The sequence below is a fragment of the Triturus cristatus genome, chromosome 3_1, assembly GCF_964204655.1.
Source record: "Triturus cristatus chromosome 3_1, aTriCri1.1, whole genome shotgun sequence".
Classification (NCBI taxonomy): Eukaryota; Metazoa; Chordata; class Amphibia; order Caudata; family Salamandridae; genus Triturus; species Triturus cristatus.
In genome coordinates, this window is record NC_140583.1 from 970,025,587 (window position 1) to 970,047,079 (window position 21,493).

Here is a 21,493-nt window from a genome sequence, read left to right on the forward strand (position 1 = left end):
CTACAAATTTTTGGAGTAAATATTATTTGTATGCAGGGAACGCATTTGAGCAGTCACAATTGCATCTATTAAAATCATTGGGGTATAGGCTAATTAGTGCAACAACGCAGGGGGACAGGGTTAGGGGTGTAGCCATTCTGACCAAAGGAAGTGGGATTCAATTTCCACGATCATGTTCGGACAAGTATAGCCGGTGGGTTATCACAGAGTGCCAATTAAGTGTGGGAGAGAAACTGACACTTTGTACACTATATGGGAGTAACAGTGATGACCCTTGTGTCCTTGATACCATTTCTAGTAAACTTGCCCAATGGCCACTCCCACTTATTTTATGTGGGGACTGTAATATTAATTTACCTTGTGATTGGTCCCTGGAGGATGGGTGGGTGTATACGAGTCAGAAGCCAAAGGTGTTTCAAGCATTGAAGAATTTGTGTCAGGTTCATGGCCTGATTGACTGCTGGCCTCTGTTAAAATCAAACGATTTAGGATTTACTTATTTTTCCAATCTGCATATGACTTACGCTAGACTTGATTACATGTTGGTGTCTAATACATTAATTTCAAAATGCCACATAGAGAAGCTACCACAGGTTTTTTCTGACAATAACCCGCTAGCCCTTGACTTAGAGGTGGATAAATCTAACACTAAATCAAGATTATGAACCTGCGAGAGAACGCTGTTAGTAAATGAAGAATATTGTACACACATGAGGCAATGGATCCCTATGTTTTTGGTTGATAATTTGGGCAGTACATCAATTGAGATGGTATGGGATGCCCTTAAAGCTGGCATCCGTTGGGAAAACACTGAGATATTCCCTGTATTATAGCAAACGTGATAAGCAAACAATGTAGCATTTACAGGATGACTTAGTGGTGGCCAAGGAGGGTTTAATGAGGGCTGTTCACGGGAGGAGGGTTTCAGAGATAGAGCAACGATGGGTGGCGATTGCCAAAACCGCTATTGTTGGTTTTTTTATACGTTTTATTTATAGATTATTAAAGTAACAACATGCCATCTCTTCAAAGGATACATATCTCGATAGACCGACAATTCTCAAACAGACCGATAAATTGCCATCAATATTGTTATAATAGATGATGAACTCCAAGAGAACACCCCCACCTAAGTCCCTGTACACCATTCAGTTATATTGTTTCTTGCTCTTGACCTTGTCTGGAAATTGGGCTACACAGCATTCCCTGATAACTGTTCCACTTCCCCAAATCTTTGTCCAGTTTTGTGGGCATCCCCTGAGTTCATACATCATCCTTTCCGCCTGCATACACCAATCTAGATCTATTTTCCACTCCTTCAGTGTCGGAGTATCCACTGCTCTCCATTTCTTTGCGATATTACGTTTTGCAATCATAACCCCCAATGTTACCCATAGGCGTTCAGTATTTGTAAGGTCAGAGTCTCCCCAAATGTTTAACAGACACCATCTTGGTGACTTATCTTCCTCTACATTATAAACGTCCCTAATAGTCGTCAGTATTGCTGCCCAATAATGTTGGTGTTGTGGGCACTCCCACAGTAGGTGGAAGAAGGTACCCTCCCATCCACACCCCCTTGGGCAGAATGGGGAGGTGAGTATCCTCATTTTCACCTATGTGGTACACGCATAATAGGCCCTGTTAAGAATCTTGAGCTGTATAAGTCTGACACGCAAGAGTATAGTTTCAGCGAGGGGTTTCAGAGAAAGCAAAGACGATGGCGCTCAAGCAGATTACCAAATTAGTGTGAAATAGAAATGGAGAACTGATGCTTCACGGTGCCACCAGTGCAGAGGTGGACCCCAAACCTCTGAAAGAGTTTGAGCCAAAGGCCCTAAACAGTATAAATATAAAAAAAAACTGGGCACACGTAATAGATAAACAGTTAATACAATAATGAAAAAATATCTGGAAGTCGACACCGGTGGTTCCATTAAAGCAGTTTATGTAAGAGATATTCGTGAGAAAAACAACAACGCCAGCCGACACGTGTTTCGTCAACAGGTCAATGCCTGTGACTCTTCAGGGCTGGAAATATTATAATGCAATACAATCATGATGTGAGAAACTAAATATAAACATCTTGAAATAGTGTAGTGGCATCACACAACACCCAACTGACAGTGAAAGCCCTTGATAGACCTATTCTACGAGAGAACAAAAAAAAAGGGGGGGGGGGGGGAGAGTTGCCTAGTAAATTACAGTAAAGTGTACATACAAAACACCGGTGGAGATCTAAAAGAAGATTCATCTCGAGGAGAGAAGGTCACCAATGGGTAGATTACACATGTAGCGCATACAACAATATGCACCAATAACAGAGAGCAAGAAGCGAGTGTGGAAGAATGAAAAAGACAAACAAATAATAGTGCGCGCACAATAGAGTGAAGTGGTGTTTAAAGCTACGAATGCAGAGCATGAGTATGGCCACCTCTCTGGGTGAGGCCTTGGCTTCTACCCACTCCTCGTCATCTAAAACACCCAGGTCTTCCTCCCACTTGTTCCGTAGGGTCAAGGGTCTGGAAGATTGTTTATAAGTTTACGGTAAACCACTGCTATCAATCAATCCATCAATCAAGACACTTGTAAAGCGCACTACAGACCCGTGAGGGTCTTAAGGCGCTGGGGGGGGGGGGCGCTGCTACTGATCAAAGAGCCAGGTCTTGAGGAGTTTTCTGATATCACTTTTGTGGCGAGATAGCCATCTAGCAGCCTGTCCTCATGTGGGGAGGCCTCTGGCAATACAGTCCCCTTGGATATTGTTGGCCTTAGTGCGTGTGTGATTTGGAGGTATCTAAAAGTTTCAGATTGTGGCATCTGATATTCTTTCTGTGAAGCCGGGAAGGTCTTGATGTCCCCTGCCTCCCAAAGGTTGCCCATCTTCGAGATCCCAATCATGTCCCACCCACCAAAACTCGCCCGGCGCTCCAACTGGCCTAACCTCCTTGAGTCCCACAGGGGAGTCATCAAGGTAATTCTACCCTCCCAACTCAGTGCCTTTGTATCTTCCTGTCAGACCCGGAGCGTAGTCGAGGTCGGGGAGTCGGAAGGAATCTGACACAATCCCCCCCCCATATAGTGCCCTAAGATATCCTCCTGGTTGCATATTGTGACGGTCCATCCGGTACGCGGGCTCACTCTGGGTTTTATATACCCAGTGGTTGATGACTGTGAGCTGGGCTGTCTGAGCGAGGGAAGTGCTACACCACCATCGTACCATCCCCTGGTCAGTTTTGTTAACAAGATTCGGGGCGCTCCCCCATCCCACAGCAGCTGTCGTACTGCTGCATCTATTTGCTAAAAATACAGCAAAGGCAATGGGTAAGGTGTATTGTGGAGCACATAAAGGTATTTAGGCAAAGCTATCATTTTAAAAAGTGCTGCTTTACCTAAAAGGGATAATGGTAGCGATCGCCAATGCTGGATATCACACTTTAGGCAGTGTAACGAAGGGGCCACATTTTGCTCATAAAAGCTCATGTGGTCTTTAGTGATGTATATACCCGAATATTGAACCCTTTGTATCTATTTGGAGTTGGCATCCACTGGGGAGTATAGGCCGACTTCCTGCTAGGACATATATCGCTGATTTGCCCCAGTTTATTGTGTACCCCGAATACTTACGGAACTGCTCAAAAATATTGGAGCATCCGACGGCCAAGCGGGATCTGGCTCGGGCGTGGAAGGCCCCGGCAGCTCCCTCTCTTAATGTTTGGAAACAAGGCCTTGATTTCAATATGGGCCTGGAGCTGCCGATCTTTAGGGCGCGAGGGTGTCCTCGGAAACACTTCAAGATCTGGAACCGGTGGGCTGATTATAGGGGCATTTTCTTTGCACCGGTTCCTGCGGATGGAGATTTGGGGCCTATTTGAAGGTCAAGCGTGGTGCTGTGCTCTAATTGTACTGGGATGGTTCTGGTGGTGTCTGGCGGTGGCGCGGTCCGGGGGTGGGGGGGGTTGGGGGATGGGAAGGGAGGTTTTTTTTTTTGATTGTTGATGTATGAATAGCTCTCCATTGTTCCTTTATCTGATGAACTGTCAAGAGCTGTTGCTAGCTATTATGTGGCAGATCCCCTGGGTATACAGGGACCTGCAGCCTTTGCCTTCTTGACCAATAAAAAGTGTTGTTAAAAAAAAATAATATTGGAGCATCCTGTGGATTGTGACCTTTGGATTTACTACATACATACATAAGAATATCATCCGCATACAAAGAAATGTTATTCGCCCAATCTGGGATCCATGGTAACCACCGGATCGTAGGATCTTCCTGAATCCAGGTCGCCAGGCGTTCTAGAACCAACAGGGGTCACCGCGGGCATCCCTGCCATGTCCTGCCATGTCTCCCTCCGAAGTCCAAACACTGTAGACACATTCCCATTTACTGAAACCTGTGCCAGGGGTTCCGCATACAAGAGTCAAATCCAGTTTGAAAAGTTTGGCCTGATGCCCGGTTTTGTCCAATACTGCGTACAAAATGTGTCATTCTGACATATCAAAACGCCATACGTGCGTCCAGCGACACCACCAGCGCATCCTCCTCAGTGGACGCACCTCTGCCAATTATCCCAGGTAAAAGAGCTGTGTTACGTCTTGACATAAAGCCTGATTGGTCAGGGTGGACCAGAGAATGTATCACTGGGAGCAGTCGATTAGCCAAAAGCTTAGCCAGGATTTTAGATTCAGTATTCAAAAGAGAAATTGGCCTATATGAGCCACAGTCGTTAGAGGGCTTACCCGACTTTGGAATCACCGCGATATTAGGTATTCGCTGGTCTCTAGGGAGTGTCCCAGTATTATAGCTTTTACTACACATTTTATGCAACAGGGGTGTCACTTTGGTAGATGTGATTTTGTATAATTCAATTGGTAGCCCATTGGGACCGCCGGCTTTACCCGATCTGAGATCTCTGATTGCTTTAGCTATTTCAGACTCTGCCAAGTCTTGCTCTAATAATTACCTTTCCTCTGGCCCCAGACGCGGCAATTGAAGTGTAGCCAGTAATTCCCACAAGGCAATGACTGTGGTGCCGGAGTCCAATGCATAGAGATGTTCATAATAGTCTGCAAACGCATCAGCAATTTGACTCCCACCCCGAGCAGTGATTCCATCCCTTTTCTGCACTTTCTGTACCCATCTAGAAGCCTCCGATTTTTTTTTTCCAACAACTCCAGCAATTTGCCTGCTCTGTGTCCCACCTCATAAAGGTTTTGTTGCATCGCCTGATATCTGGCTTTTGCTGCGTCTTCGGCTATTGACTTAAACCCCGCTTCTTTTAAAGCCAAGTGGTGCATTACCCCCATCTCCTTATTACTGATTAAGCGTGCCTCTAGAGCCAGGATGTTTCATTCTATCTTGTCTAATTGTGTACGATTATGCTTTTTTTCACCTGATATTAGAGATGCCATGACCCCTGATCACTGCTTTGTAAACCTCCCAGAATATGCAGGCCTAGACTACTGTGCCAGTGTTTACAGATATATATTGATCCGTTACTTCTTGCATTTTAGATCTGGTAGTCCTGGTCAGAGACCTTTTCTCTCCAGGCAGATCCACTGTCAAATGCCATCACTGTTGTTCTGTTGATCTGGGCGCTGCTGCTGCTCAGGTAGGTGTTGAGGCCTTCCTCCACCCGCAGGCTCCTGCCTGCGCCTCATCCCTCGTGGCCCAGTGGGAGAGCCTTGCTCTTCTGCTGGCCGCTGTTGTCTGTGTCTGTCTTTGTGCCACCTTTCTGGTTTTCTTTCTCTCCTCTGCCCGTGTCTGTCCTTGTGCCATTCTCTTTTGTCTATCTCCTGATGCCGGTTTTCTGCATCCTCTCTGTCTTCTGATTTGTATTTTATTCCTCTGTGTCTCTCTCTCTGTCTTTTTTGTGCCCATTTTCTGCCCTGTGCCCTTCCTGCCGCTGCTGCCTCTGCAGCCCCCCCCACCGGTTTCCCACCTCCCAGCTGCGCTTCCCTCCCTGCTCCCCTACTTAATGGCGGCTGCTGCCGAAGGCCCGCCAAAAGCACGCTAAAGGCAAGCCCGTCTGCGCCCGTCCATGACTCTGCCGCGGCCATCGCCAGGGACCACCTCGCCACAGATCGATGCTGAACACCACCCACGGCCAGTTCTCCTGCCAACACTGCTGACAATCCTTAACCATCAACAGCCCCCCCACTACCGCTGAACCCACGACAGACGCCCGCACCACCGACGCCCTGACGTGCATACTCCTCAATGTACGCTCCCTCCACAGACCTACCACGGAGATCTGGGACCTGCTTGACACCCTCTTGCCAGACGTCACCTTCTTCATGGAAACATTTACCAACGCCAGCTCTGCCCCCGACATCGCTACCGCCATCCCTGACGGAGACAAGATCCAAAGAAAAGACCGCCCCTATGGCCCAGGAGGACTCGCCATCGCACACAAGAGATCCCTCCGACTCTCCACATCCAGCACTAGTGACACCCTCTCCAACACACAGCACCTCCACTTCCAGATCCAAACCAGCCCCAAAACCATGCTTCGTGGGACCCTCGTCTACAGACCCCCCCCCCCCCCCCCCCGGCCTCGCGCTTCTTCCACCACCACCATTACCGACCTCATCGCACCCCACGCCATCGCCTCCACGGACTACATACTCATCGGAGATTTGAACTAACACCTCGAAAACCGCAATGACCACGACTCCACCACCCTCCTTGCCAACCTCGCAAACCTTGGACTGAAGCAGTTCATCACCACCCCCAACCACAGAGCCAGACACACCCTTGACCCCATCTTCACAGGAGGGATAAACATCCACTTCAGCCACACCACGCAGCCCCTCTGGACAGACCACCACTGCATACACTTCACCTTCAACACCCCCATCACACCCAAACCCACTCACGTCCGCCCCAAAGGAACTGGAGCAAGATCACAGAGGAACACCTCAACACCACCCTATTCCACGACCCCCCCTCTGCCGCGGCCAACGCCAACTCCGCAGCCAAAGAACTAAACTGCTGGATCTCCAGCTGCGCTGACAAGCTTGCACCCCTCCGCCACCCCGTCAATCAACGCCCCCTGAAGGCCACCTGGTTCACCACCGACCTCCAAGAAGCCAGGCGCTCCTGCAGACGCCTCGAGAAACTCTGGCAGAACAAGAAAATAACCGAAGACCTGAACAACTACAGGAACACCATGAATGAATACCACCAGCGCATAAGAACCACCAAGAGGACCTTTATCAAGAACAAAATCCACTCCAACTCAAGTAGCGCAAAAGAACTCTTGTACGTCATACAGCAGTTCACCAAACCGCCCAGCGAAGCCACGGGCGTCACTCCATGCCAGGACCTCTGCAACAAGCTTAGCTCCTACTTCCACCTGAAAATCAAGGCCCTCAACAACCACTTCAGCGAACAGACTCCTGACACCACCCCCCTCTCCACCACTGACAACCGGCTGACCATCACCACCTGGAAACCTGCTACCACTGAAGACACCACCAAGAACATAAAGAACACTCACTCAGGAGCACATCTACCACAGAGCCGCCGCCGCCATAGCTCCCGAACTAGGCCGAACCATCAACGCCTCCCTAAAATCCAGCATCTTCCCCGACGACTGGAAGCGGGCAAAAGTCCAGCCCTTCCTCAAGAAACCCTCAGCCGACCCGACAGACCTGAAAAACTACCGGCCCATCTCCTTCCCATCACAGCCAAAGTCACCGAGAGATTCATTAACGCACAGCTGACCACCTTCATCGAAGAGAACGCCATCCTCGGCTCATCCTAGTCCGGATTTCGCAGCAACCACAGCACCGAGACCGCCCTCCTCGCCGCCACTGATGACACCCACATGCTCCTTTTGCAGATCCGTGCTTATCAAGTTCACCTCCACGGAGACCGTGTCTATCTTATTCTCCAGAGTGGTTCGCACCTTTTGTATAGCGGCCATAATATCGTTAAGGGATGGGGAGTCATCTTTTTTTGTACTTTGCGTTTGGCTGGGGGAGTGCTGGTGTCTCCCTCCCCGGTGTGGGCTTCCGCTCTCGGTTGGGCATACTTATCTATTTTCCTTTGGAGGGCCGTCCGGTGTCCCTTTGTAGTCATTCTGGAGCACCTTCGCAAATCGTTAGCGAGAGGGGGAAAGGCGGGTGGGAAGGTAAGACAGGAGCCCGCCGCCTACCAGGTGTGAAACAGCCAACCGTGGCCTGTCGGGGCCTCTCCAAGTCTCCATGCCCACCACACCACACCCGGCTTCCGTTGTGGCGCTAGGCACCCACTCCTTGGCGGTTAACAGCTTATTTGGCCACAATGGCGTTTGCAATGCCACACCACCCTTCGCCAGCTCTTTGCATGAAATGACTGGGGAGGGAAAGCGGACGGGCAACCCAGTGCGCTCCAGATGCCCAGTAATTAGTCACAACACAATGGGCCCCGCATCCACTGCCACATCTCAGGTTCAGGCACCACTTTAGTCTGCCGGCCGCCCTCTCAGCAATGCCTGTCCGAATTCAGTGTTCCATCGAGGAGGAGGGGGGCCCGCATCTCCCGATTATTAAGGGGACGGCCAGGGGGGAGAGCAGGTGCAAACGATGTGGCCTCGCTCCCACCCTGCCACCCGAGTCTTATATACGGACCTCCTCCTGCATCAATCTCCCCCGCTGCTCTCAGGGCGTTGCACTTGCCTCAGGCCCCGGCAAACTCCTCACCTCTCGGGGGCCCTCAATCCTGTACCATACCATCCGGTTTCACTCCCTGGGGTAGCCGGCACCAGTCCTCCAATGTCCCAATGCGAGGCCCACCAGGCCGCGGACTCGGAGCAAGGTCCCAGCCGACGTCTCTTCTCTTCCAGCCGACTCCGTCCTGTCACGTCCGCGCGCTGTGCTGGAGTCTCTACTAGGCCGCCACTGCACCTTCACTCCCGGGAACTCCCTGTAGACTGAGCGCTGTTAGTTCGGGTACCGCAAACCTCTTACTGGCAGTGTGTTCTGGATAATTGTATGGATATATGGGAGACTTTGGTGGCGGCCAGCTGGAGCTTTCTCAGGCTGCCCCCATTTTAATTGGCAGTTAGCCACCCCCCCCCCCCACCCCCCCCCCCCAAACTGCTATGGTTGACATCTTGGTGGACAAGGTCATGAGCAAATTAACAACTCAAAAAGAAGTGGCATATGAGTTCAGGGAACAGATCGGTCATCATCTGGCAGTACGGACTAGGCAAAAAATAACATCTAACCTAATCTGTGAAATTAACGATACGGTTTTAGGTCAGATTACCGACCCAGACCTGATTAGGGCAGCATTTAGGAGGCATTACCAAACCCTATATATGGCTAGTACGGGGATGGAACAGAGTGATATTATGGAATATCTTGACTCAGCTCCATATTCAGAATTCTCTAAAGAGTATCAGGAAAATGACACAACTCTCCACAGTGGATTGAGATTTTATTGTCCATAAATAGCCTAGCGAAGGGGAAAGCAGCTGGTACAGATGGCATCCCGACCAAATTTTATCTCACCTTTTCCCCTCAGTTGAGTGGAATCGTGAATTAATTATTTTTATATATTTTTAAAGGTGGACGACCTCCTGACTCATGGTCCTCAGCTAAAATTGTGGTTAAAAAAAAAAAAAAGAATAAATCTGCTCTCAAATTGGGTTCCTACTGCCCGGTTTACCCTGATAAATGGGGACTCGAAAATTGTATTCAAAGATGTTGGCTATGCGACTCTCACCAATAATTCACAAGATTATTTCAGTGCACTAACACCGGTTCATTACCGGGAGGTCCACAATAGATCATATTCGGAGAGTTATATCACTCTTTGATGTTTCCAATGTTGCAGAAAACCCTATGGCTGTTATCCTATTGAATGCAGAGAAAGCCTTCCATAGGGTCTCCTAGCAATACCTATGGACTGCAATGTCTAGAGTTGGTATCGGGCATGTCTTTATCCAAGCAGTTAAAACCCTATATGTGGAAACTACGGCGGCGGTGATGGTGGATGGTACTCACTTTGAAAAAATGTTAATCTCTTGTTGAACCAGGCAGGGATGTCCCTGTTCGCCTCTTTTATTTGTGGTTTTTATTGATCCATTTATCCATAGGTTAGAAAGTAATAATCAAATTCCGGCAACATGGTCGCAAAATTGGGCAACCAAATCATTGGCCAATGCGGACGACATTGCTCTTGTAACACTTGATCCAAGCTCTGTCATAGGGACAATTGAGGAGGAGGCTGACCACTTTGGGCGTATTTCCGGTTATGCTCTGAATAGAGATAAGGCACAGATAGTTCCTAATGATCAGGTTAAGATGACTGATAGCCGAGTATTTGAAAAAGCCATATATCTTGGTATTAGTTTGTCTACAAAACTAAAAAGTGTGGTTATAGACAACATGGAGCCCTTCGTGGAAAAAAACAAAAAAGATCTAACAAGGATAAACAATTTACATCTATCCATAGGCGGTAGGTGTAATGTGATAAAGTAGCTCTTTTTTCTGAAAACGTGATACCTTTTCAGGGCTACATGCTTTACTCCCCAATGGTTCAAAATTATGGAAAATATATTTTCCCAGTTTATACGGGCTTATTCTTGAACTCGACGAGCCCTTAGGTTTCTCTCTCTATCAAGAGAGAGAGGCGAATTGGCTCTCCCAAAATTGAACTTAGATTATTGGGCTTCCACACTGATTTATAGCTACGTGTTGTTGAAGGCGAATTGTGATAATATACAAACAGACCAGGTTTCATCTCCATTTGAACTCATGTTGGGGAGAGAGGCTTGAGGATGTTTGTGGCAACAATTACATGACCGCTATTATTGAAAAGTCTGCGTTAAATCTCTTTTAGTGTGTTTAAGGTGTGGAGTGCTATACGTACAATTTTAGGAATTGGTAGACTATCTTTTTATACACCCATATTTAATTCTCCCAATCTACCTGAGATATTCGGAGATTACTATATGGAGTAATGGATAAAGATGGGAATTGACCAGATTGGCTGCTTTTTCTCCCCCTCAGGGTTCCGCTCCTTTGATGAGATGAAAAAGGAATACAATCTTAATTGGAGGGACTTTTTTAAATTTCTTCAAATTAGGGATTTTCTTCTATGGAAAGGAGGTGGATGGGCTAAGTTTGAGAGTGGAAACCATAGAGAGAATAATACAAGCTAAAGTAATTTCTCTTGTGGGGATCCATGGTCGCCTGAATTTAGCCATGCCTGATGATTTGGAGAAATGTTCTCAAAAATGGCAGATGAAAGTGGGGGGTTCCGATAATACATTAATGTACACGTATAATCTGTCTCAATCTATTTTAATGTCAGCTAGGTTACAAGCACAGTTTTATAAGACCTGCTTCTTTTTACACTATACACCCGACAAGATAGCAAAATGGCGGACTGGAAAGGGAGCACTCTGCCCATGCTGTTCTCTGTATAATGCAGATATTATTCACATTTTCGTGTTGTGTAATGGTTTGCAAAACCTAACTAAGGATCTATAAAATTTTGTATCTGAGGTTTTAAAAATAGAAGTAATATTATCTAATGATGTAATTTTGTTAGGGATATCAAAGTTAGACCTGTTGGTGAAGGGGCATGAACTGATCTTTCTCATTGGTGGTTTTAAGGTTGTGTATCGCCTCAGCCTGGCTGGACCCAGGAGCCCCAGTTGATCAGCAATGGTTGGCCAGGCTTTTAGCAATATATAGTTTGGAAATAGCCATATATAAGCGGAAAGGGAGCCGCTCACGTCATAAAGGTATGAGAATATGGGATCCCCTGTTGGAGTGGGTTAAAGATCAGGGTGAGTAAGATAGATTTTATATTATCATCTCCCCTTGCTGTTTCTGGGTGTGGCATGGCTTCTATAAAGAAGGGTGGAAGTTTGCACGTGTCACTTTAGGACTCTGATGGAATCACACTGGATTTGTTTTAGCTGAGTTGTATTGTATCAACATTTCTTTGGGATATGTATTTAAATAATCATGAAATTATTCAATGTAATGTATTTGATTATTTAATGAATTTAAGTTTTTCCCGTCTGAGGGGGTAGGTGGAAGGGTCGGGGTTGGGGTGATTGTTTTACATTGAAAACTAATAAATATTATTATTATTTTTTTGTTTAAAAAGAATCTTCTCCTACTTCAAAGTATGAACCAGGTATAAAAATGGGACCCTTAGACCCACTCTTCAGATCACTTTCTGGACCTGTGGAAGGACTCTCAGAAGACTGCTTTGCTGCACCTGGATGGACTGTTCTGCTGCTTGAAGCCTGCCTTGAACTCTCAGAGGCCTGCCCTGCTGCTTGAGCCATATTCCACTTCTTGAACCCTGGACTACCAGAGTGACTCCAAGGACTAGTTGGCTGGCCCCCTGATCGGAGCCTCAGGGACCCACAACTGGACCCAGCCTGAGTGAGTACTGATCCTCCGAGAGGTACCTCCCCAGACCTTTAGAAGTAGTAATAAAGGTGCCAAGTAGCCAAAATCCAAAACTTGAGACTTAGAAAATGTTTTGCTAAAAAGTGCTCTGAGAACTGATAGGAGACCGGGACCTACCTGCTTGTTGATCTTCCTAAGGTGCATCGTTGATCGCCCTGAATTTGTGGCGGCTCCTGCTGCATTCTTCTCCATGGAAGCAAATCTTGTTCAGCAGCTGTTCGCAAAAGGAGTATACAGCCTTGTGAAATGCTCAGGGGCTACAGCCCACATATTTGTCTCTTTCCTGAATGCGACGGGGGCACAACAACCAAGCGCACTGGTGAGCAATTCAAAGTCTTATATTGCAAATCACGAAGTCCTATATAGATGGCGCTTCACTCTATCAGGTCCCGCCGCCAAAAACCCAGTTCTCAAAAATGAATTCTACAAATGGAAAGGAGCGTCGATGTATCAGATGTGGTATCCAATCAATTATTATTTTTACTTTCAAGAATCAAATCCATTGGCAAACTTGTTTCATATGAGTATTCCATTTATTAATTCAAAGAAAAATCATCGCTCCAAAATATAACAGTATCCAATCGCCAGCCTACTTGTTTCGTCCTCACTTGGACGTCAACAGGGCTGGAAAAAAGGATAAGTGCACATATCAATATCAATATAAATGTAGATTTTCATCAGCTTTGATGGACAGAAAATCTGGATTTTATTAAAGACACGGAGGCTAATATTATGCAATCTTCTTTATTGCGCCCACAGCAGCACCTTTAAAGAATATAGAACACAACAAAGTTCTATGAAAAACTAACAATGAACCAGATCGTGCAGACCTCTTCCTTCTTTTTTGTGCTCTGCAATAAATACAAACATAAGTCTTTAGAATCATCAACTTGATAATCCAGAAGAAAATATTATCCACTTTTAACAGAAATCCATCTTCCTGTCTCATTGTTGACCACGAGCTGTAAAAGAACAAAGAACAATTACCAACAAGGGCAGGGAGAGAGGTGGGATAATATTAGCCTCCGTGTCTTTAATAAAATCCAGATTTTCTGTCCATCAAAGCTGATGAAAATCTACATTTTATGACAAGACCGGAGGCTAAGATTTTGCAAGTTCAAAGCTTCTCTAACAAACCAGAAGCTGCATTAATCACAGGTTTAAAATAAAACTTTCTAAAAACAGAGTCATTAGACCAATCAGCACATCTCAAAATACCATGCAAAGCACCTCCCAGCAGATAAGCTTTTGAGGCGGAAGCACCTCTCACCAAATGTGCACCAAACATGCTCAAATCAACACCAGCATTGCTCCTCACTTCTTTCACCCACCTTGCCAAAGTCGGACTAGAAACAGCTCTATGTGGTCTCCTATAGGATATTAAAAGTTGCTTTTCATTAGGAGAATGAACACCTGAAGTTCTCTTATCATATTCCTTTAAACAACGTACAACACATAAACACTTGTGATCATCAAAATAAGGATAGAATAAGCTTTCCAAATTTGTTTTCGTTCTTCTGCATAGATAAAAACAAACTCCCTCAGGATAAAAAATCCTAGCACCAACATCTAAAGCCTTCACATCCGAAACTCTTCTAAAAGATAACAAACACAATAACATAGTCAATTTACCACTTAAAATTCTCAAATTCAGTCCACAGTTATTTCCCAAACTTTCTAAATACATCAAAACTTTAGAAACATCCCAAATGGACGAATATCTATCCACAGGTGGCCTCGAAACCATCACACTTTTCATTATTCTTTTAACCAAAACATTTTGTCCAACAGAAACTCCATTAACCAGTACATGACCAGCAGCAATGGCTGATCTATGTAGATTAATAGTTCTGTAAGCTAATCCTGAAGCAAACAAGGTAGCCAAATAATTAACTATTATGACTACATCCACTGAAACAGGATCGTAATCCCTCTGCACACACCAGCGTAACCATTTCTCCCATGCCAATCTATACATTTTCCTTGTTCATGGAGCCCAGGATTCTCTAATAAGGTTAGAATCTTCATCCAAAAGACCAGGCATTTCCCAGACTCCCCTGAAATTTTCCATGCCATCAGTCTCAACTGATCCGATAACACCAAATCGTGGAGTTCCCCCAATGGACCCATCAGAACGTCTTGAAATGATGGAAGCAAGACTGGAAAATCTATCGACATTTCTAGAAGAATAGGATTCCAGACTTGGGACTTCCAAAGGGGAGTTATCAAAACCACTGTTTCCTTCCATTTGCGAGCTAACAAGGTTACTTGTGTTATCAAGACAAATGGAGGGAAGGCATAAGGACGAAGTCCCCTTCAATCCTGTGTGAAGGCATCTATCCCTGCAGCGTCCGGATCCGGACGCCAACTAAAAAACTTCACCAGCTGAGTATTCTACTTGTTGGCAAACAGGTCCACATGACAAGGACCTCACATCTCCATCAACCTATAAAACACCGACCTGTGCAGAGTCCAGTGGCTGGAATCCATGTGATTCCTCGAACACCAGTCCGCGTGCACATTTTTCAGACCTGGGATATATTCCGCTTGAACCAAGATATTCTGGTTCAAACAATAGTCCCAAAACAATCTTGCCAGGTCTACCAAATCCCTTGATTTCGGTCCCCCTAGCTTGTTCACATACCTCACAGCTGAGACATTGTCCATTCTCAACACGACTGAACACCTTGCCTTGTCTTTCGTAAAGCTCTTTATTGCAAAAGACCCTGCAAGCAACTCCAAGCAGTTTATGTGCATAGACCTTTCCTCTATAGTCCACATTCCACCTGTCAAAGTAGCACCACAATGAGCTCCCCATCCAGTTAAACTCGCATCTGATTCTATAATCAATTCCGGATTTACTCCGAAAATTACTTTCCTATTTCATGCCTCCATATTTCTTAGCCACCAATGGAGCTCTGACCTTGCTTCCCCTGAAAGTGTAATCTCCTGAGAATACTTCATACCATGCCTTAAGTGAGTGCTCTTCAATCTTTGTAGGGCACGATAGTTCAATGGTCCTGGAAAAATAGCCTGAATAGTTGAGGACAGCAGACCTATAATCCTCAAAGAAATCACATCTAATGACAAAACTCTTCGAATTTCCTTCCTTATTCTCTTTATCTTGTCCATAGGCAACCTCAGGTGACCATGAATCATGTCTATCATGAATCCCCAAAACTGCATTTCCTGATTCGGAGTCAAGCAAGACTTTTCTCTGTTTACTACAAAACCAAGACTCTCCAAAAGGCTTACAGCTAACCTCGTGTGATCTTCCACTCTCGTCCTCTCCTGATCATAATCAAAATATTGTCTAAATAAATAATCACACGTATCACTCTCTCTCTCTCAAGAAAGCAACCACTGGACGCAGCATTTTTGTGAAACACCACGGGGCCGAGGTCAGCCCGAACGGGAGACAAATATACTTCCATAACTTTCCTCCCCACCTGAACCTTAGACATCTCCGATGTTTCGACCAAATGGGGATAGTTAAATAAGCGTCCTTTATGTCTAGGCGAGTCATCCAATCTCCTGTCTGTAAAACATCTCTCAGCATATGGATTCCTTCCATCTTGAAATGATGGTACTCCTCCCAATCATTCAGTTGTTTCACTTTTATCACGAGTCTCATACCTTTCCCTTTCTTTTCAACTAGGAAAATATTGCTTACGAAACCCACACATACATCCAGTGATTCCACAATAGCACCTTTCATTTCTAAATCTCTTACTTCTTTTTCCACTAATTCTGTTAGATCTGAATCGAATCTTATCATTGGAGGGCACCAATTCTGAGCTGGATCGTCTACGAAATCTATGCGATACCCCAAAACTGTCTGTAGAACCCACGGGTCCCCTGTTATCATACACCAATTCTGATAAAATTGGACAAGTCTGCCGCCCAACTTCACATGGGTAACAATAGGGTCTATCCTTACCTGATCTTCTTGATCTTCTATTCCCTCTTGAATTTCCTCATTCCTTTTGAGGGTAGAAGTTTCCGGATTGGTAACCGGATTGTGATTGGTAATTAAAGTTGTAGGGCCTGAAACCCCTAGAAAAAGAGGTCCTTGTAATTCCTTGACCTCAGCCGGGGAATTTCTGGAGTGAGCTAAATGTTCCAACATATTTGCTCATCTCTTTAAAGTTCTCTCCAAACATGCCATTGGCCTCCAAGCCACCCTCATTGTTTGCTAACTCAGCCAACTTAGGGTCTATCTTAAGGAGGATACTCTTCCTCCTTTCAACAGAAATTGCGGTGTTTGCGTTCCCCAGCAAACACACCGCTCTCTGAATCCACTCTGTTAGATTTGGGGGTCTCTTGTTGGCACAGGTAGGCACTTTTGACAGATAGGGATCCTAGCCTCTAGTCAGGGTAAGGGGGTACACTCCTAAAATAACCCCTGCTCACCCCCTTGGTAGCTTGGCATGAGCAGACAGGCTTATCTCAGAGGCAGTGTGTAAAGCATTTGTGAACACATACAGTAATCCAGTGACAACACTACAGATGGACACCACACAGTTGTATATTAAAAATAAGTATTATTGATATATATTTAACACAAGACCACAAACGACAAAATTCCACAATACTGTACATAAAATGGTAGAATTGGCTTAATTCTTTTTAGATCTTAAAATGCAACACTTTGAGTCAATGTACCTTTAGATGCGGCACACAGGGCAACGAAAGTGTTGCAAAGATGGTGATGCGTTGATTCCTTACTGCGCTTCCGGGGCGATGCGGCGAGCAATGCCGTGATGCGATTACATTTTGGTGCAAAGAAATAAAGATGTGGTCTTCTTCTTGATGCGGCACACTTCTCCGATGTTGCAAGAAGTCTCGACAACATGCGTCAGCTGCAGCGGTGACACCCTTGTTCCATGATGCAATGACAGCGGCTTGGCGGCGACACTCTTCTCCGACGATGCGAGATACTTCTGCTCGATGCGACAGCTGCAGCGGTGATGCCCTTGTTCAGTGATGTGACGACAACGGCTCCAACGGCAGCATGCTTCTCCATAGATGCGAGGCCCTTCTGCGGTGCAATGCGGCAGCTACAGCGGTGACACCCTTGTTCCGTGATGCGACGGCAGCGCCTGCGACACGCTTCTTCTTTGTTGCGCAACGCTTCTCGTGATGCGGTGCAATGCGACAGCTACAGCGGCGACATCCTCGATGCGACGGCAGCGGCTGCAACGGCAACACGCTTCTTCTTCATTGTGAGATGCTTTCAGCTCCGTGCGACACGCAGTCCCTCAGAAGCCCCAAAACAACTTCCCATGAGGCACAGGGTCAAGACTAATTTGCATATGGCTGGGTTCAAACTGGAATGGCATGGTGAGCAAAAAAACGATGGATTTAGGCCCAGATCTCTGTACTGGGGTGAATGTATGACATTGTTCTGCATTCTGTCCATCAATTGTTGTTTTTGCATTTGTCACCCTGAGTGGGAAGGGTATGCTCAGACGTGAGTCCCTTGCTCTCCATGCCACTGGAATCAAGCTATCCTGGCTGACGAGGGCTGAAAGCCCGAAACCGGTCCTAGGATGCTTGTTTCCAGTCCAGGGAGGACCTGGCTTGGCAGTTCGGGCTGGACTGTTCCCATGAGGCACAGGGTCAAGACTGATTTGCATATAGCTGGGTTCAAACTGGAATGGCATGGTGAGCAAAAAAACGATGGATTTAGGCCCAGATCTCTGTACTGTGGTGAATGTATGACATTGTTCTGCATTCTGTCCATCAATTGTTGTTTTTGCATTTGTCACCCTGAGTGGGAAGGGTATGCTCAGACGTGAGTCCCTTGCTCTCCATGCCACTGGAATCAAGCTATCCTGGCTGACGAGGGCTGAAAGCCCGAAACCGGTCCTAGGATGCTTGTTTCCAGTCCAGGGAGGACCTGGCTTGGCAGTTCGGGCTGGACTGTTCCCATGAGGCACAGGGTCAAGACTGATTTGCATATGGCTGGGTTCAAACTGGAATGGCATGGTGAGCAAAAAAACGATGGATTTAGGCCCAGATCTCTGTACTGGGGTGAATGTATGACATTGTTCTGCATTCTGTCCATCAATTGTTGTTTTTGCATTTGTCACCCTGAGTGGGAAGGGTATGCTCAGACGTGAGTCCCTTGCTCTCCATGCCACTGGAATCAAGCTATCCTGGCTGACGAGGGCTGAAAGCCCGAAACCGGTCCTAGGATGCTTGTTTCCAGTCCAGGGAGGACCTGGCTTGGCAGTTCGGGCTGGACTGTTCCCATGAGGCACAGGGTCAAGACTGATTTGCATATGGCTGGGTTCAAACTGGAATGGCATGGTGAGCAAAAAAACGATGGATTTAGGCCCAGATCTCTGTACTGGGGTGAATGTATGACATTGTTCTGCATTCTGTCCATCAATTGTTGTTTTTGCATTTGTCACCCTGAGTGGGAAGGGTATGCTCAGACATGAGTCCCTTGCTCTCCATGCCACTGGAATCAAGCTATCCTGGCTGACGAGGGCTGAAAGCCCGAAACCGGTCCTAGGATGCTTGTTTCCAGTCCAGGGAGGACCTGGCTTGGCAGTTCGGGCTGGACTGTTCCCATGAGGCACAGGGTCAAGACTGATTTGCATATGGCTGGGTTCAAACTGGAATGGCATGGTGAGCAAAAAAACGATGGATTTAGGCCCAGATCTCTGTACTGGGGTGAAGGTATGACATTGTTCTGCATTCTGTCCATCAATTTTTGTTTTTGCATTTGTCACCCTGAGTGGGAAGGGTATGCTCAGACGTGAGTCCCTTGCTCTCCATGCCACTGGAATCAAGCTATCCTGGCTGACGAGGGCTGAAAGCCCGAAACCGGTCCTAGGATGCTTGTTTCCAGTCCAGGGAGGACCTGGCTTGGCAGTTCGGGCTGGACTGTTCCCATGAGGCACAGGGTCAAGACTGATTTGCATATGGCTGGGTTCAAACTGGAATGGCATGGTGAGCAAAAAAACGATGGATTTAGGCCCAGATCTCTGTACTGGGGTGAATGTATGACATTGTTCTGCATTCTGTCCATCAATTGTTGTTTTTGCATTTGTCACCCTGAGTGGGAAGGGTATGCTCAGACGTGAGTCCCTTGCTCTCCATGCCACTGGAATCAAGCTATCCTGGCTGACGAGGGCTGAAAGCCCGAAACCGGTCCTAGGATGCTTGTTTCCAGTCCAGGGAGGACCTGGCTTGGCAGTTCGGGCTGGACTGTTCCCATGAGGCACAGGGTCAAGACTGATTTGCATATGGCTGGGTTCAAACTGGAATGGCATGGTGAGCAAAAAAACGATGGATTTAGGCCCAGATCTCTGTACTGGGGTGAATGTATGACATTGTTCTGCATTCTGTCCATCAATTGTTGTTTTTGCATTTGTCACCCTGAGTGGGAAGGGTATGCTCAGACGTGAGTCCCTTGCTCTCCATGCCACTGGAATCAAGCTATCCTGGCTGACGAGGGCTGAAAGCCCGAAACCGGTCCTAGGATGCTTGTTTCCAGTCCAGGGAGGACCTGGCTTGGCAGTTCGGGCTGGACTGTTCCCATGAGGCACAGGGTCAAGACTGATTTGCATATGGCTGGGTTCAAACTGGAATGGCATGGTGAGCAAAAAAACGATGGATTTAGGCCCAGATCTCTGTACTGGGGTGAATGTATGACATTGTTCTGCATTCTGTCCATCAATTGTTGTTTTTGCATTTGTCACCCTGAGTGGGAAGGGTATGCTCAGACGTGAGTCCCTTGCTCTCCATGCCACTGGAATCAAGCTATCCTGGCTGACGAGGGCTGAAAGCCCGAAACCGGTCCTAGGATGCTTGTTTCCAGTCCAGGGAGGACCTGGCTTGGCAGTTCGGGCTGGACTGTTCCCATGAGGCACAGGGTCAAGACTGATTTGCATATGGCTGGGTTCAAACTGGAATGGCATGGTGAGCAAAAAAACGATGGATTTAGGCCCAGATCTCTGTACTGGGGTGAATGTATGACATTGTTCTGCATTCTGTCCATCAATTGTTGTTTTTGCATTTGTCACCCTGAGTGGGAAGGGTATGCTCAGACGTGAGTCCCTTGCTCTCCATGCCACTGGAATCAAGCTATCCTGGCTGACGAGGGCTGAAAGCCCGAAACCGGTCCTAGGATGCTTGTTTCCAGTCCAGGGAGGACCTGGCTTGGCAGTTCGGGCTGGACTGTTCCCATGAGGCACAGGGTCAAGACTGATTTGCATATGGCTGGGTTCAAACTGGAATGGCATGGTGAGCAAAAAAACGATGGATTTAGGCCCAGATCTCTGTACTGGGGTGAATGTATGACATTGTTCTGCATTCTGTCCATCAATTGTTGTTTTTGCATTTGTCACCCTGAGTGGGAAGGGTATGCTCAGACGTGAGTCCCTTGCTCTCCATGCCACTGGAATCAAGCTATCCTGGCTGACGAGGGCTGAAAGCCCGAAACCGGTCCTAGGATGCTTGTTTCCAGTCCAGGGAGGACCTGGCTTGGCAGTTCGGGCTGGACTGTTCCCATGAGGCACAGGGTCAAGACTGATTTGCATATGGCTGGGTTCAAACTGGAATGGCATGGTGAGCAAAAAAACGATGGATTTAGGCCCAGATCTCTGTACTGGGGTGAAGGTATGACATTGTTCTGCATTCTGTCCATCAATTTTTGTTTTTGCATTTGTCACCCTGAGTGGGAAGGGTATGCTCAGACGTGAGTCCCTTGCTCTCCATGCCACTGGAATCAAGCTATCCTGGCTGACGAGGGCTGAAAGCCCGAAACCGGTCCTAGGATGCTTGTTTCCAGTCCAGGGAGGACCTGGCTTGGCAGTTCGGGCTGGACTGTTCCCATGAGGCACAGGGTCAAGACTGATTTGCATATGGCTGGGTTCAAACTGGAATGGCATGGTGAGCAAAAAAACGATGGATTTAGGCCCAGATCTCTGTACTGGGGTGAATGTATGACATTGTTCTGCATTCTGTCCATCAATTGTTGTTTTTGCATTTGTCACCCTGAGTGGGAAGGGTATGCTCAGACGTGAGTCCCTTGCTCTCCATGCCACTGGAATCAA

At 46.8% G+C, this 21,493-nt stretch overlaps 1 long non-coding RNA gene across 1 annotated transcript in view; it reads left to right on the forward strand.

Annotated features, from left to right (window-relative positions):
* Positions 1-12,331, forward strand: part of LOC146861335 (uncharacterized) — a 148,830-nt gene extending 136,499 nt beyond the window's left edge. The window contains exon 4 of the long non-coding RNA XR_014979245.1: positions 12,112-12,331. This is a non-coding gene — a long non-coding RNA (uncharacterized LOC146861335). The remainder of the gene's footprint in view (positions 1-12,111) is intronic.
* The last annotated feature ends 9,162 nt before the right edge of the window (positions 12,332-21,493 follow it).